The sequence below is a fragment of the Magnolia sinica genome, chromosome 7, assembly GCF_029962835.1.
Source record: "Magnolia sinica isolate HGM2019 chromosome 7, MsV1, whole genome shotgun sequence".
NCBI classification, from domain to species: domain Eukaryota; kingdom Viridiplantae; phylum Streptophyta; class Magnoliopsida; order Magnoliales; family Magnoliaceae; genus Magnolia; species Magnolia sinica.
Window position 1 is genome coordinate 52,386,679 of NC_080579.1, and position 18,771 is coordinate 52,405,449.

Here is an 18,771-nt window from a genome sequence, read left to right on the forward strand (position 1 = left end):
ATTTCGTGTGCCTCCACGGTCCTTCCGGTCGAATTCAGGTGACCCCCGATCTATTATCGGCGTTTACGCGTGATCCTGAGTTGTGTCTCGTATATCAAAGTCAGCTCGACTCGAAACTTGTACCCTTGCGACCGCGCCATTGCCGCGGTTTCGATGCCATATATTTCTTGCTGAGGTGATACCCGTGCTAAGAGATGTGGGCCTATATTCAGTTCGAGAAAAACGTCACGTGTTGCAAATACCAAGGGAATCTCTATGACACATCACATCAATCCATCAATCAAATGTCAAGTACAACTCCCATCTCAAAGTACAACCACCCTCCCCAAAGTCAACTCTCTCTCTTATAACCAAGTACACCCATTCATCACTCACCATCCCTCTCTCCCATCACTTCTTTCCCATCACCTCTCTCTCTCTCTCATTCTCCAAACAACCCACGTCCAAGCAAGCTCCATGAGAGAGCTTGGTGTGGTCCACCTTCGTACCCCCCATCTGCACCATCCAAAGCCCATCTCGAGCATTGAATCGCATCCCTTAGAGCTCTAGATCGTGTTGGCGGAAGGAGGAAGAGGAGATCTACAGTGGGTGATTTTCTACCATTGTTTTTATGATTTAAGGGCCCACATATCATGGGACCCACTTGATGTATGCATTGTATTAGGAAGACCCATAGTGGCGGCGTCCCTACCCTTCACATCGTCCCTCTATCTTTCTCTCTCTCTCCTTTTTATTTTTTTCTTATGTGATGGTCCACCTTGATGGACGGTGCTGTGGACCCTACTTATGATGTATGTATTTTATCCATACTGTTGTCCATTTGGGGTCTGCCTTGCTGCCCACAACGAGACCCAAATGATGTATGTTTTGGGTCCACACCGTCCAGCAAATCTAGACGATGAGAGCCCCTCGTGGATATGTTGAATCTAGGTCGTCTGTCTTACCTGGACGCTGGATGGAAAACACAAATATCAGCTTGGTTGAGGGGCCCTGGGCCACCATGTGGACCTCACCTCATGTATATGTTTTATATCTACGTCATCCAGTGTAATGACCCGAAAAATTTTGTGCCAAGACCCGAGTACTATCTCTATTTTCCTTAGAAGCTATTTGTAGGGTAATTAGCGCTAAACTCGATTGCTTGTGAAATTAGCATCAATCACTTTAAATTTGATCAGCATGACTTAAAACTTGTAGAATAGTTAGCGCTATGTTACTCTGAAATCTAGGATTCAACGCTAAATCCAGTTGCTCTTGGGAATTTTTGGAAGTTCTAGATCGGACCTGGACCACGTGTCGAAAGTCCGATGGCGATGATCTTAGACAGTTATGGTCACCATGTTGGACTTGGCCATCACCTCAAAAATCAAGTCCAGATGATGTCCTAGGTCGATTTGATTGAGTCCGGAGTGAAGAGTGTGAGAACGGTGAGAAATTAAATGTGACTTTATGAAATCTGAGTCGTGTCGCTTGTACGACGATTTTAAGCAATCTGACCGTTGGATTCTAACCCAATTTCACCCTCTGATCAGGGAAGGTGGCCCAGGCAGGTCATTATGCTTGTGGACCTGATCGAGTTTCGGTGACCGTTGAATTGAGTGTGGTCCGTCACTGCTGATCTGTAAAGCCGATCGGTACGAAAACTCAGCCTGACCTAGATCCATGGTCAGTGAGCTTAAGTGCGACCGCTCGTGGAAAAAGGACTACTGGAAGTGTTCCGTTGGATCGAGAGAGGCCTGATTTGGTTATAACTTAAGTATACCTTGGCCCTGGGGTTATTTTCATCAATGTTAGGCCTATATAAAGACCTTAAAACCCTAACTCTCTTTTCCATACGAATTTCCTAACCCTAGCTAAGAAAGAGAGGGGAAAAGAGAGAGAGAGTGAGAGAGAAGTTGGTGAATCATCCTTAGATTCTTTCCTAGTACTCTACATCCTTAAACCATCACTTTTGAATCGTTATTCCAGCGATTCTAAGTTCCTTCTTGGGTAAATTAACCTAACCCTAATCTGTTTTAGAGCTTAGAATAGTTTATGTGTTGTTGTAACTCATTTCTATTCTTGTCTTAGGTTATCCTGTCACCGTTGACGAAGACATATCGTCTGAATCAGTTCGGTGCTCTATTTCTGGTTTAAGGTACGGACTATATTCGTATAGGTTATGGTTTTCAAGGCTTTCAATGTCAGTTAATGGTTTATTCTTATTGTGGGTGCAATTTCACATGTTAAATGTTATGTTTATATTGTATTCCTGATATATATGCCTTGTGTAGAGATTTGTGTATTCTATGTATATGTAGAAAGTACCGTATACGTATAAAATATGAACATGTGTTTGCCATGATTATTTATCATGTACTTGTGCTAATTGTATGTGTGTTAACTCCTTGGCAAAAGGAATTGTCCAAAGGCGTGTATTTCAACATACGTCATGTATGTTGCACTATGTAGTCTAGTGTTTGTAGAAATGTCTGAATGATCTAAAGTGTAATATATTATCCTATTTGCGGGCGTTGAGAAGCGATTCTTAGCTCTCTTCTTGGTGTGTATGATTTCCCACATGCAAGTTACATTCCTTATTGTTTAATTTCAAGTATTACTTATGTTTAAATCCATGTTAAGTTGATATTTTGCAAATGCTCACATACTACATGATTTGAATTATTTTTCCATTACTGTTCTAAATTGTATATGCATATCTGTTATAATGGAATATGTTTGGGACTATGAATAGTCCAGGAAATCGGTAATTGGCCTTAAGTTCGTGGCTGAGGTTGCTTTCGCCATGTAGGACGTGATTTGACGAACCTGAGTCGTATTAGAGTTGTCGGCAGTGGTTTGGCCACACGGAGTGTTTGCGCACTCTATGTCGTTCAACCCAACATGCGCTCGTGCTAGTCGAGTTCGTCAAGTAAACCGATTGTCCGATGTATGTTCACCATGTATGGACGCTATTGTATGAATCTAGGGTACCAAACTTACCGATGAAATCTTGCTAACCGTTGTACCTTGATCCGCTAAGACTCATGAGCCAGACATGGTGGTATGGGACACCGTGGTCGAGCTGTCGGCCTACGCTGGGGTGACGAGCCTCCCCGTAGTGACCAGTGAGCAACCAAACTCGTGAGCCGATTATGGTGGTATGGGACACTATATTCGTGCTGTCGGCCTACATTGATTGGTGACGAGCCCTTTGTAGTGACCTCGAGTATACCTGGATACCGCATTGAGGTGACGAGCCTTATTATAGTAATAGAGGTATGATAGGCCTGCATTGATTGGTGACGAGCCCTTTACAGCGACCTAAAACCATATGATCGTATGAGATGATTTAGGACTGATGACCCTAGAATGGATCACTGTTTGAATAGTGATATGAGGAAGGTACCTTAGCTTCCCAATCCTGCTATATGAAAAGGACTAATAACAACTTGGTAATCATGTTCATGCACCGCATTGCATGTGCCTGGAAGAGGTGGAGCACTTGAGGTGATGTCATGCGTAACATAAGATGAAGACGCTGAGGGTGTACAAGCGAGGGCACGCATCATTCTACATACATCCTTGCACTAACAAGAGAGATTAGGACATGTTTGATTGTTCTGCTTTATCATTACTGCTTGATTGAATTGATAACATGTTAATCTTTGCTTTATTGTTCCACTGAGTTGATCACTCACTCCCACGTTCTGGGACGGTGTTTAAACACCAATCAGACTCTGTCTTAGATGCAAATGTTGATGCGACCCCTGAGGTAGAGCAGGAGTTCGAGGATGATGAGGCTGCATTTTCTTTCATGCAGTTTTCAGGTGGGTTCTTGTGAGCCATGTCCTGATGTGCGGGAGTTCTGGGTTTCTTTTAGAATAAATAATGTCATTTAATACTTGTAATTTTGATATAAACACTTGTAATATGACCTGGCATGTATACGTATTTCAGGGACTTACACACGTGCACCTATGTTTCTTTAAGTCTTCCGCTTGCGTCTATCACTTATCCCTGAGTTATGTTTGCAGTTTAGATTAATCTATTCCATGTTTTATGTACTCATACAGACAACATACATCCATCATCAAATATGTTGCATAAGTGATGTTTTGAAACTCGGGAGCTGAGTTATGCTCAACCCCCGAATTTTAGGGCGTTACATCCAGCCTTCTGGATGGTGGAAACCCACTATAATATATGTGTTTAATCCACGTCGTCCGTCTGTAGGATGGCCCACCACGTGACCCCACTTCACATATGTGGTGTACCCACACAGTCCAAGCAAGGACAGTAGGTCCCACACAGCACGTAGCTGTTGCTGCTGCAGTATTGCATTAGGAAGGTATGTGGGCCACTATGAGGAATGTGTTTCATCCTACCATCCACCCATTAGCAAGCGTGGGCCCACCCCACACGTGAACATGTGTGGTGTGGGACCCACCTAGATGCATGTATTTTATATCCCTACCGCCTAGCGATGTCTGGATGGTGCAATGGAAATCACATTATGATGTGTGTTGATGTACGCCATCCATCTATCGAGCCTCACACGTGATGTATGTGCTCCACCCACACCATCCACACGTGACATGGGGCCCACCATGATGTTTTGTCTATACCGTCCAGTGGAAGGATGAAGGGCCCGACTGTGATATATGTATTCTCCACGTCGTTCATCTGATCATCCAAGTTGTCCTTCTATTTTGTCAGCTTGGACACCTCCATGATGTATTTATTTTATCCACACTATCCACGATGTTTGGACAGTGCTGATTTTCATAGACAATGTTTGGGTGGTGCTGATTTACATGGGAAATGTTTGGATTGTGCTGATTTACTTGGATAATGTTTGGATGGTGCTGATTTACATGGGACTTGTTTGGATGGTGTTAATTTACTTGGATAATGTTTGGACGGTGATGATCATCATTTGTGGCCATGTGCCCCATAAAATGATAATGTACAGTGATACACATGTTACACCTATAACCATTGAAATGATTTTTAGTGTAGTCCAAGTCCACTTGATGCCCATTAGTGCGGCCCATCCATGAGGCCCATCATGATGTATATTTGAGACCTATGTGATAGGGCCCACCTGCCTTGTATTTAAGGCCCATCAAATGTATTTTTGGCCCATGTGCAGGGCCCACCTATTTGTATTTTTAGCCCATGTGATGGGGCTCACCTATTTTGTATTTAAAGCCCATATGATGGGGCCCATTGAGATGTATTTCTGGCCCATGTGATGCGGCTCACTTGATGTATGAGACCCTTGTGTGAGGCCATGGGCCCATTATATGTTTGGCTCTATGTGGGCCATTCCTTGGGAATAATGTTAGCGAAACATCCACATTGATGGGCAATGATGGTTAAATGTCCTCACTGTGACCTTCCGATTATTGATCAACTGTTGAGGCCAATTCCAATTATTGAGGCCGATTCTGATTATCGAGTCGATTCTGATTATTGAGGCCGATTCTGGTTATCGAGGTCGATTCCGATTATCGAGCCTGATTTCGATTATTGAGGCTGATTCTGAATATCAAGGTCAATTCTGGTTATTGAGGCTGATTCTAATTATTGTGACTGATTCCGATTGTTAAGGCCGATCATCGAGGCCGATTCTGATTATTGAGGCTGATTGTGATTGTCGAGGCCAATTCCGATTATCGAGGCCAATTCTGATTGTTGAGGCCGATTATCGAGACCGATTTCGATTGTCGAGGCCGATTCTGATTGTTGAGGTCGATTTCGATTATCAAGGCCGATTCCGATTGTTGAGGGATTACCGACACCGATTGTCGAGGCCGATAATCAAGGATGATTATCAATACCGATTATGAGTATGTGACATCTTAGCATCATGATACCTATACCTTGGAGCCCACCTTGTTTATTTATATTGGGCCTCATAGGGAAGTCCAGTTTATTGCGTAATAGAGAGGGTACGGAAGCCCACTTATTACACTTAGACTCGGATCTGCCCTCGGTGGGGGATATTATGATACTCCATCACTGTGATCACATGTGGACGGGCGCACGTGGGTGGACACTAAGTGGGCGGGGTATGAGAACCTGAGCGAGCTACTAGTGATTAAGAGGATACTGTGCTGGCAGGTTACTGTGTACACAGTGAAGGTAGAACTTTATCGCACATCGAAAGCATCATCCGATGTTGTAGTGGTTATTAGTTAGATTATTTCCATAACTACGTGACGTGTTTTAAATCAGTGAGCTTATCTTGATATTTGGAGTAGATCCGTCATCCTTCTGTGGACCCCCATCATTCGTATGCATGTTTTAATGGATGATTGATTAAAGCATATGCCATTGGGCTGAGATGTTTATGAGACTCCTAGTGAGATGGAGTTATCCCCACGTGATCGCGCAATACGCGCAGGTTTGATGTATGGCCTAGATGAGGTTGATTGTATTCATGGCTCTTCAGGATTTGCATATTACATTGCATCCTTAGCATCTGATATTTGGCTCATTATGATCCGCATTTTGCTTACTCTGATATCTTATGATTCATGATCTTGCCAGTATTTTCGACATTGTATTATTATGGCGTTGTATTTATTTTTGGCACTTATCTTGTGCACACACTTTCACCACCCTCTAAGCTTTTTATAAGCTTATGCATGATAGATGCATGCAGGTGGTGTTAGGTCACAGCAGCATTGAGCTTGGAGCATGCAGCGAACTCCTGGAGCTTTAATTTTGGATATATGTATTTCCCTTTCAGCATTGTATTTGAATGATTATATTAGTGGATATGTGTAATGACCTGGAAAATTTTGTGCGAAGACCCGAGTACTACCTCTATTTTCCTAAGAAGCTATTTGTAGGGTAATTAGCGCTAAACTCGATTGCTTGTGAAATTAGCATCGATCACTTTAAATTTGATCTGCATGACTCAAAACCTGTAGTATCATTAGCGCTATGTTACTCTGAAATCTGGGATCCATCACTAAATCCAATTTTTCTTGGGAATTTTTGGAAGTTCTGAATCGGACCTGGACTGCATGTCGAAAATTCGATGGCGATGATCTTAGTCAGTTATGGTCACCAAGTTAGACTTGACCATCACCTCAAAAATCAAGTCCAGATAATGTTCTGTGTTGATTTGATTGAGTCCGGAGTGAAGAATGTGAGAACGGTGAGAAATTAAATGTAATTTTATGAAATCTGAGTCGTGTCGCTTGCATGATGATTTTAAGTAATCTAACCATTGGATTCTGACCTAATTTCACCCTCTGATCTGAGAAGGTGGCCCTGACATGTCATGATGCTTGTGGACCTGATCGAGTTTCGGTGACCGTTGAATTGAGTATGGTCCGCCACGGTTGATCTGTAAAGCCGATCGATACGAAAACTAAGCCTGACCTAGATCCATGGTCAGAGAGCTTAAGTCCGACCGCACGTGAAAAAAGGACCTCCGGAAGTGTTCCATTGGATCGAGAGAGGCCTGTTTTGGTTATAACCTAAGTATACCTTGGCCCTGGGGCCATTTTCATCAATGTTAGGCCTATATAAAGACCTTAAAACTCTAGCTCTCTTTTCCATACGAATTTCCTAACCCTAGCTAAGAAAGAGAGGGAAAAGAGAGAGAAAGTAAGAGAGAAGTTGGTGAATCATCTTTAGATTCTTTCCTGTTACTCTACATCCTTAAACCATCACTTTTGAATCGTTATTCCGGCGATTCTGAGTTCATCTTTGGGTAAGTTAACCTAACTCTAATCTGTTTTAGAGCTTAGAATAGTTTGTGTTGTTGTAGCTCATTTATATTCTTGTCTTAGGTTATCTAGTCGCCATTGACGAAGACATATCGTCTGAATCAGTTCGGTGCACTATTTCTGGTTTAAGGTACGGACTTTAATCGTATAAGTTATGGTTTTCAAGGCTTTCAATGCCAGCTAATGGTTTATTCTTGTTATGGGTGCAATTTCACATGCCAAATGCTATGTTTATTATGCGTTCCTGATATACATGTGTTGTATTGAGAATTGTGTATTCTATGTATATGTAGAAAGTACCGTATACGTATAAAATATGAACATGTGTTTGCCATGATTATTTGTCGTGTATTTGTGCTAGATGTATGTGTGCCAATTCCTTGGCAAAAGGAATTGTCCAAATGCGTGTATTCTAACATACGTCATGTATGTTGAACTTTGTAGTCTAAGTGTTTGTAGAAATGTCTGAATGATCTAAAGTGTAATATATTATACTATTTGAGGGCATTGAGAAGCAATTCTCAACTCTCCTATTGGTGTGTATGATTTCCTACATGCAAGTTACATTCCTTGTTGTTAAATTCCTAGTATTACTTATGTCCAAGTCCATGTTAAGTTGATATTCTTCAAATGCTCACATACTACATGATTTGAATTGTTGTTCCATTACTATTCTAAATTATTGATAGGAATATCTCTTGTAGTGGAATGTGTTTGGGACTATGAATAGTCTAGGAAATCGGTAATCGGCCTTGAGTTCATGGCTAAGGTTGCTTTCGCCACGTAGGTCGTGATTTGACGAACCCGAGTCGTATTAGAGTTGTCGGCAGTGGTTTAGCCACACGGAGTGTTTGCGCACTCTATGTCGTTCAACCCAACGTGCGCTCGTACTAGTCGAGTTCATCAAGTAACCCGATTGTCCGATGTATGTTCACCATGTATGGACGCTATTGCTTGAATCTAAGGTACCAAACTTACCAGTTCAAATCCTATTAACCATTGTACCTTGATCCGCTAAGACTCATGAGCCGGACATGGTGGTATGGGACACCATGGTCGAGCTGTTGGCCTACGCTGGGGTGACGAGCCTCCCCGTAGTGACCAGCGAGCAACCAAACTCGTGAGCCGATTATGGTGGTATAGGACACTATATTCGTGTTGTCGGCCTATATTGATTGGTGACGAGCCCTTTGTAGTGACCTCAAGCATACCTGGATACCGCATTGAGGTGACGAGCCTTGTTGTAGTAACGAAGGTATGATAGGCGTGCATTAATTGGTGACGAGCCCTTTACAGCGACCTAAAACCATATGATCGTATGAGATGATCTAGGACTGACAACCCTAAAATGGATCACTGTTTGGAAATTGATATGAGGAAGGTACCATAGCTTCCCAATCCTGCTGTATGAAAAGGACTAATAAGAACTGGGTAATCATGTTCATGCACCGCATTTACATGTGCCTGGAAGAGGTGGCGCACTTGAGGTGGTGTCATGCGTAACATAAGATGAAGACACTTAGGGTGTACGCGTGAGGGCACACATCATTCTACATACATCCTTGCACTAACAAGGGTTCTTAGGATATGTTTGATTGTTCTGCTTTATCATTATTGCTTGATTGAATTGATAACATATTAACCTTTGCTTTATTGTTCCACTGAGTTGATCACTCACTCCCACGTTACGGGACGGTGTTTTAAACACCAACCAGACCCTATCTTAGTTGCAGATGATGATGCGACTCAGGAGGCGGAGCCCGATTCGAGGATGATGAGGCTGCATTTTCTTTCATGCAGTTTTCAGGCGGGTTCTTATGAGCCATGTCCTGATGCGTGGGATTTTGGGATTTCTTTGGAATAGATGATGTCTTTTGAAACTTGTAATTTTGATAGCAACACTTGTAAGTATGACCTGGTATGTATATGTACTTCAGGGATTTGCACATGTACACATATATTTCCTTAAGTCTTCCGCTTGCGTCTTTCACTTATCCCTGAATTATGTTTGTAGTTATGATTAATCTATTCCATGTTTCACGTACTCTTACATACAACATACATTCATCATTAAATATGTTGCGTAAGTGATGTTTTAGAACTCGGGAGCTGAGTTATGCTCGACCCCCGAATTTCAGGGCATCACAAGTTGGTAGCAGAGTATGAATTGGATTAAACCGGACCTGGGTTATGGTCACACACTGCACGCTATCGCCACGTTAGTGTATTTGGGTGCGAGTTTATCGTAGAATCTGTGTTTGTGTCCCCTTGCTTCTATCGGCGAAAGTTTACTGAAAACGATCACCGAGATTGAGTCTGTGCTCACTCCTGATCACACACAGCGACCCAAAATCTCTTCTAGACCATCTATTAATGAGTTTAGATGGTTTATCTTCCCATCTCAACCCTTCAATTGTCAGTAAATTTGTGTTTGAATTAGATTTTAACCCAAGTGGCCCGATAGGCGTCGAATCGGACAAAGGGGCCGATCGGGGCACTTCCAGGGGGACCCGGGGGGGACCCACATCATTTTCCACTTAGGGGGCCAGGAGGACCTCTCCCAAACAGTGAGCCATCACCGGATGGTCCAGAGACCGGCGATGACCTCGCCGGTTCGGCGAGCCCTCGCCGCCTAGCGGGCTGGCTCGGGCCGATGCATTTGGGGCCTAGTGTGGCCCACCCCTCCATGGTTGCTCGGTTAAAACACTTCCTAAACCCTACTTCCTTCACAAAACACCCTCCCAAGCTCTCATTTTCTTCAAGTTTCTCTCAAAACTCTACCAAACTCTCTCCCCAATCTCCTTCTTCCATTTTCGTGCACACCCAACTAACCCATCTCAAAACCCATCCCTATTGCTGATTTCACTCCCTTTTTCTTCTCTTTTGAGCTCTCAAATCTTTCTTTGGGATCTCAAGTGTGTGGAAGCTTCACCATTCTTCCCATTTCTCCCTTTTCTCTCATTTCCCATGGCCCTCTTTGAGTTTATCACAGCCATCTTTTCCATCTCCACCCTTCTTTCTTTAATGGGGAAGAAGAGAGCGCCCAAGGATGAAGCCAGGCCTAGCCACTCAACCCGTGCGTGGAGGCCGAGAGGTGTCGCCGCGAGCACGATCGTTGCCTGTGAGTTTCAGACCAAGCGGGACCTTGATCCTCAAGCTCCCATTGGAAGAACCTTGTTGGTGGAGTTATCACATGGAGTGTATGAAGGCCGTAGGGTCCTTTTTGAGGCTCATGTTGATCCACGGCTATTTGGCGAGTTTCTGTTGTTGGAGCAACTAGAAGGAGCTGGTTGGTGTCCCTTGTTTGAGGGCGAGTATCGCGCCAATGCAAGCACTATTCGAGCTTTTTATGCTAACATTCGTGATCCTTCGTTGGAGCCTCTGCAGTTCAAGATTCCTTGTAGAAGCGGTCGGGAGGCCACGGTCAGCGTCGCTTTGATATCCCGACTCCTGAATGTGCCACTTGGTGAGGTGCATGCCAGTGAGAAGAATTTGGGCAGTATGCGCTAGAGGGATCACCGCATGTGGCTCTTGTGTGGTCGTCTGGTCGAATGGCAGCCTAATAGAAGCCTTCTAGCTACCAACATGACGGACGACTTCCGCTTACTTCACCACATGTGTACGTTCAATGTATATCCAAGGTGGAGTAAATACAGTGAGTGTACGCGCCTAATGGTAGATTTTCTATATCAGGTGGGGCAAGGAGCGAAGTTATGTGTGCTGACGTACATTTTGTGTCAGATTATCCTTATCGATCGTTCGACTAGGAGGACCAAATCGCTCCCATTTGGCCGACTTATCTGTAAGCTTGCACATGAGTTTGGCTATAGGCTTGGGGTAGAAAAGTCGGTACCTGTTCGCCACATTAATCTGATGACCCTTAAGCAGATGGAAATTGGTCATCATCGACAAGCCTCAGAGAGTGAGGATGAGTCAGAGAGCGATGATGAAGAGAGTTATGCCAAGGGTGGAGCTGAGATTGAAGAAGAAACAGAGCAGGACGAGGAAGAGGTTGAGGCACAGGATAAGAGTGAGAGTTCTCCTCCTGTGGCACCAGAGCAGAGCGTAGATTAGGCTACTAGGGATGCCCGTATAGCACGGCTTGAGGAAGGGCAGGTTGTTCTACGCTAGGATATCATGGATCTTCGAGGCCTTATGAAGCATAAGTTCAAGAAGGTAACTCGAACTCTGAAGTCTATCTTATGTTGCTTATAGGATAAGGGTGCCCCACCTCCATCTCCTGATTTCGATGAGTAGTTGTCGTCGTAGTTATCCTTTGCTTTGTTTTGTTATGTTGCCATTATTGGCATAGTTGTTGGAAGTTGTTTGTTGTTTGCTGTTTTAGATGTTGTTGTTCACATGCTTTCCCTGTCGTGATTCATGTAATGCTGCACTTCTTGTATTGCAATAATTTTGTTAAATAACATGCATGTTGTATATCATTGAAGTTGTGCTCTGAATGCTGTGTGGGTGGATTATGTGGATGTAGAATCTTACAGGTTGCATCCTCTGTTGAATGTAGGGTATGCCTCCTAAGGGTTCGAAGACTTTGGCCCGTCTCTCTTTGATCGAGTCGCTTGTCGGGGTTCCTCCCTTAAGTGATAGTCAAACGGATCTACAGTCGGGCCCGTCTCATTCTAGTGTTGGGCCGACACCTGTGATTTCACCTATGTCTCCTCCAGTCATGCATTCGGTTCCTGAGCCGAACCGTGCATCTTCGTCTGCTCCGCCTTCTGATAGGTTTGAGCAGATGATGCTGTTGATGCAGCAGCAGCAGATTCAGCAGCAGTAGTAGCAGTAACAGCAGTTTCTATCTTCCATGGCTGGTAGCTTTACTCAGTCGGTGGGGGCGACTCCGCCTGCTTCACCTATGCACCCATCTGGGAGCGCTAGTGTGAGTGGTACATTTGAGCGATTCCAGCGCTTACGACCTCCTACATTTGTGGGTTCTCATAAATCCGAGGAGGTCGAGTACTGGATTGATCGCATCTCTAAGATGCTGAGACCGCTGCACTGTTCTGAGGTTAAGTAGGTTGAGCTTGCCTCCTTTATGTTTGAGAAGGAGGCCAGTTTATGGTGGGACAGTGTTCTTCGCACTGTTGAGGAAGGATATGAGTGGTCGTGGCAGGCGTTTGAGGCACGCTTCCATGAGAAGTATTTTCCGGTTACGTACCGACATGAGAAGGAGAGTGAGTTCCTTCACCTTCGCTAGGGAGGGATGTCGATGACGTAGTATGAGAACCGGTTCACTGAGTTAGGTCGCTATGCTCTTTTGATTTTGAGCGCACAGCCGATGAGGATGCAGCATTTTTCTGAGGGATTGAGGCCTGAGATCCGATCGAAGATGTGCTGTACTAGCATTTCTTCCTATGCGGAGTTGGTGAGCATGTTCTTGCGAGCTTAGCAAGATGGGGACAGGTCGTCCTGTATGCGAGCACCTATGGTTCCTAGGCCACGACCTGACTTTCAGAGTGTACCTTTTCTTGGCAAGAGGCCGCAGGCAGATTCTCCTCTGAGGCATTTAGCGCCGCCCACTCAGCAGGTGCGAGTTGATCTTCGCTGTTCGTATTGTGGGAAGATGGGGCATTTGGATCGTACATGCTTTTCGCGTATGCGGGCTAGTGAATTTACTCCACCGCAGAGGATCAGCCGTCCGATACCTCAGGTTATATCACCTCCACCTCTTCGTTCAGCGCCAGCTCATCCATCCTTCAGACCTTCTGTACCTAGCTTCAGGCCACCTCAGCGGCCCATGGTTCCTCCACCGAATCGTCAGCAGCAGGCTCGAGTTCATGCGCTCTCAGCTGAAGCGCCTATGGCTGACTTGGTGCCGAGATCCTTAGAGGTTACAGTGCACATTGAAGGTATTTCCATTTCTATGTTGGTGGATATAGGGTCCACTACCTCTCTTATATCATATGCAGCAGTTAGGCGTCTGAGTTTGAGCACTGTTTCTATAAAAGGAATGACGCTCACTACCGCTACTGGGATCTCCTCTGCTATGAACAAGCATTATTTGGATTGTTTGATTGATCTAGGGAGTGGATCGATTCTTGTTGACCTTTTTATCGCACCTCTTTTCCATTACAATGTTATTATGGGTATGGATTGGCTCACGAGGATGCGGGCCGAGATTGATTGTGAAGCAAGTCGGTGACAATCCATGGACCTGAGGGCGAGACAGTTACTTTCCCAGCTCAGGTCAGTTACCCTTTTCATCTTGATTATTATACTTCTCTGTTGGAGAGTATGGCTGGATTGACGTTTGAAAGTACGCCTGTAGTTCGGGAATTTGAAGATGTGTTTGAGTCGATTCCTGGATTACCCCCTCAGCGTGAGATTGACTTTACTATCGATCTCATGCCTGGTGCGGTGCCCATTTCTTTGCCAACCTTTCGTATGCCTCCGAGTGAAATGGAGGAATTGAGGAAGCAAATAGATGGGTTGTTGAATTTGGGCTTTATTCGGCCTAGTGTGTCTCCTTGGGGAGCACCTGTCCTGTTTGTAAAGAAGAAAGATGGTTCCTTGTGATTATGTATTGATTATCGCAAATTGAATTTGGTAATTGTGAAGAATAAGTATCTTTTGCCCAGGATTGATGATCTATTTGATCAATTGAAGGGGGCACGGTACTTTTCAAAGGTTGATCTGCAGTCAGGGTATCATTAGTTGCGCGTTAAGAATGAGGACGTGCAGAAGACCGCCTTCAAGACTAGCTTTGGCCACTATGAGTTCCTTGTGATGTCGTTCGGTCTCACGAACGCACCGGCCGTGTTCATGGATCTGATGAACAGGGTGTTTCGGCTATTCTTGTTCCGATTCGTCATTGTCTTTATCGATGACATCTTAATATATTCTGCGAGTTGAGAAGAACACGAGGAGCATTTAAGAGCGGTCTTGGATACTCTTAGGAAGAATCAGCTTTTTACGCAGTTCAAGAAATGGGATTTCTGGAAAGAGGAAGTTAAGTTCCTGGGACATGTGGTGTCCAAGGAAGGGATAGCTGTCAATCTTGCTAAGGTAGCTGCAGTGCAGGACTAGAAGCAGCCTGGTTCAGTTACTGAGGTGAGAAGCTTTCTGGGTCTAGCAGGCTATTGTCGATGCTTCATACGAGACTTCTCGAAGATAGCCAGACCATTGTCTCAGTTGACACGTAAAGATTTAAAGTTTGCTTGGAATGAGAGGGTGGAGATAGCTTTTCAAGAGCTGAAGGACAAGTTAACGTCCCCCCCTGTACTAGTATTGCCAGAGCAAGGGGTTAAGTATACGATATATACTGACACCTCTCGCGTTAGCCTGGGTTGTGTCCTTATGCAGAAGGACAGGGTGATTGCTTATGCTTCGAGACAGTTGAGGAAACACGAAGAGAACTACCCTACACACGACCTGGAGTTGGCAGCTGTTATTTTCGCATTAAAGCTCTGGAGAGATTACCTCTATGGAGAGGAGTTCGAGCTCTTTTGCGACCACAATAGTCTTAAGTATATTTTCTCGCAGCGTGACTTGAATATAAGGCAACACCGATGGATGGAAACATTGAAAGACTTTAAGTTCGATGTTTCTTACCATCCGGGCAAGGCGAACCTTATGGCAGATGCGTTGAGTCGCAAGAAGGCTATATAGTTTGCGGCTCCGCTAATGATAGCAAAATGGGATATGTTGGAGTTTGTACGAGACTTTGAGCAAAAACTTACAGTGGAAGAGCCGTATGAGGTTATCTCACACATTCGTGTATAGCCCCTCATCGATGAGAGGATCGTTGTAACTCAAGCAGATGATGAGTTTTTAGTAAAGATGAGAAAGCGGGTTGGTACAGATGAGAACTCCGAGTGGAGTATTAGTTCAGATGGGGGCCTACGATTTCGTGGCCGGTTATGTGTCCCAAACATTCTTGACTTGAGACAGGAGGTTCTCGAGTTAGCCCATAGTTCTAAGCTTGCGATGCATCCAGGTAGCACGAAGATGTATCAAGATATGAGAAGATCTTATTGGTGGGACAACATGAAGGTCCATATTGCTGAGTTTGTATCTCGTTGTCTCACGTGCCAGCAGGTTAAGGCAGAGCATCGCCGACCTCCTGGGCTGCTTCAGCCTATGCACATAGCATAATGGAAGTGGGACTTCATCTCTATAGACTTTATTTCTGGGTTACCGAGAACGAAGAAGGGACATGACTCTATTTGGGTGATCGTCGACCGATTAACGAAGTCGGCTCATTTCTTACCAATCAGAGTCACAAACTCTGTAGACGAGTTGGCAAGATTATACATCAAGGAGATTGTACGTCTGCATGGAGTTCCCTTGGAGATTGTATCTGATAGAGATACGCGTTTCACATCTATCTTCTGGACTCGTATCCAGGATGCAATGGGTGTGAAATTGAAGTTTAGCACCACGTTTCATCCGCAGACAGATGGACAGACGGAACGTGTGAATCAGATTCTGGAAGACATGTTGCGAGCTTGTGTTTTGGATTTCAAGGACAGTTGGGATGATTGTCTTCAGTATGCAGAGTTCACGTATAATAACAGTTTTCAGGCGAGTATCAGCATGGCTCCCTACGAGGCATTGTATGATCGCCCGTGTAGAGCACCACATTGCTGGGCAGAAGTTGGCGAGCGTAGTTTGATTGGCCTGGAGTTGGTGCAGGCGACTTCAGAGAAAGTTGACATTATTCGACGTCGACTTCTGACAGCCCAGAGTAGGCAGAAGAGTTACGCTGATACGAGGCGGCGACCGCTTGAGTTTGGGGTTGGAGACCATCTATGTCTTAAGGTTTCCCCTATGAAGGGAGTTCTGCGGTTCGGTAAGAAGGGAAAGCCCACGCCTAGATTTATTGGTCCATTTTAAATTCTAGATCGAGTGGGAGCGGTAGCATACCGCCTTGCTTTGCCCACACCCCTTGTGGGCGTGCATAACGTATTTCATGTTTCTATGCTTAAGAAGTACGTTCCTGATCCTTCGCATATTATCAGTTGAGAGCAGGTGCAGTTGAGCGAGGATGCCACATATGTACTGCGACCGACGCGTATCCTAGAAAGGAAGGAGCAGGTATTGCATAGCAAGGTCATCCCCCTTGTGAAAGTTCTATGAACACATCATAGTGAAGAAGCGGCTACTTGGGAAACTGAATCTGAGGTCAGAAAGAGCTACCCTCAGATCCTTGAGGAATATGAGTAGGCACAAATTTCGAGGATGAAATTTTCTTTAAGGGGGGTAGATTGTAATGACCTGGAAAATTTTGTGCCAAGACTCGAGTACTACCTCTATTTTCCTTAGAAGCTATTTATGGGGTAATTAGCGCTAAACTCAATTGCTTGTGAAATTAGAATCACTCACTTTAAATTTGATCTGCATGAATCAAAACCTGTAGTATCATTAGCGTAATGTTACTCTGAAATCTAGGATCCATCGCTAAATCCAGTTGCTCTTGGGAATTTTTGGAAGTTCTGGATCGGACCTGGACCGTGCGTCGAAAGTCCGATGGCAATGATCTTAGTCAGTTATAGTCACCAAGTTGGACTTGACCATCACCTCAAAAATCAAGTCCAGATGATGTTCTGGGTCGATTCGATTGAGTCCGGAGTGAAGAGTGTGAGAACGGTGAGAAATTAAATGTGATTTTATGAAATCTGAGTCGGGTCGCTTGCGCGATGATTTTAAGCAATCTGACCATTGGATTCTAACCCAATTTCACCCTCTCTGATCAGGGAAGGTGGCCCAGGCATGTCATGATGCTTGTGGACCTGATCGAGTTTTGATGACCGTTGAATTGAGTGTGGTCCGCCATGGCTAATCTGCAAAGATGATCGGTACGAAAACTCTGCCTAACCTAGATCCATGGTCAGTGAGCTTAAGTCTGACCGCACGTGGAAAAAGGACCTCCGGAAGTGTTCCGTTGGATCGAGAGAGGCCTGTTTTGGTTATAACCTAAGTATACCTTAGCCCTGGGGCTATTTTCATCAATGTTAGGCCTATATAAAGGCCTTAAAACCCTAGCTCTCTTTTCCATACGAATTTCCTAACCCTAGCTAAGAAATAGAGGGAAAAGAGAGAGAAAGTAAGAGAGAAGTTGGTGAATCATCTTCAGATTCTTTCCTATTACTCTACATCCTTAAACCATCACTTTTGAATCATTATTCCGGCGATTCTGAGTTCATTTTTATGTAAGTTAACCTAACTCTAATCTATTTTAGAGCTTAGAATAGCTTATGTGTTGTTGTAACTCATTTCTATTCTTGTCTTAAGTTATCTAGTCGCCGTTGACGAAGATACATCGTCTGAATCAGTTCGGTGCTCTATTTCTGGTTTAAGGTGCAGACTTTAATCATATAGGTTATGGTTTTCAAGGCTTTCAATGCCAACTAATGGTTTATTCTTGTTATGGGTGCAATTTCACATGCCAAATGCTATGTTTATTATGCGTTCCTGATATGCATGTGTTATATTGAGAATTGTGTATTCTATGTATATGTAGAAAGTACCGTATACGTATAAAATATGAACATGTGTTTGCCATGATTATTTGTCGTGTATTTGTGCTAGATGTATGTGTGTCAATTCCTTGGCAAAAGGAATTGTCCAAATGCGTGTATTCTAACATACGTCATGTATGTTGAACTTTGTAGTCTAAGTGTTTGTAGAAATGTTTGAATGATCTAAAGTGTAATATATTATACTATTTGAGGGCGTTGAGAAGCGATTCTCAACTCTCCTATTGGTGTGTATGATTTCCTACATGCAAGTTACATTCCTTGTTGTTAAATTCCAAGTATTACTTATGTTCAAGTCCATGTTAAGTTGATATTCTTCAAATGCTCACATACTACATGATTTGAATTGTTGTTCCATTACTATTCTAAATTGTTGATAGGAATATCTGTTGTAGTGGAATGTGTTTGGGACTATGAATAGTCTAGGAAATCGGTAATCGGCCTTGAGTTCGTGGCTAAGATTGCTTTCGCCACGTAGGTCGTGATTTGACGAACCCGAGTCGTATTAGAGTTGTCGGCAGTGGTTTAGCCACACGGAGTGTTTGCGC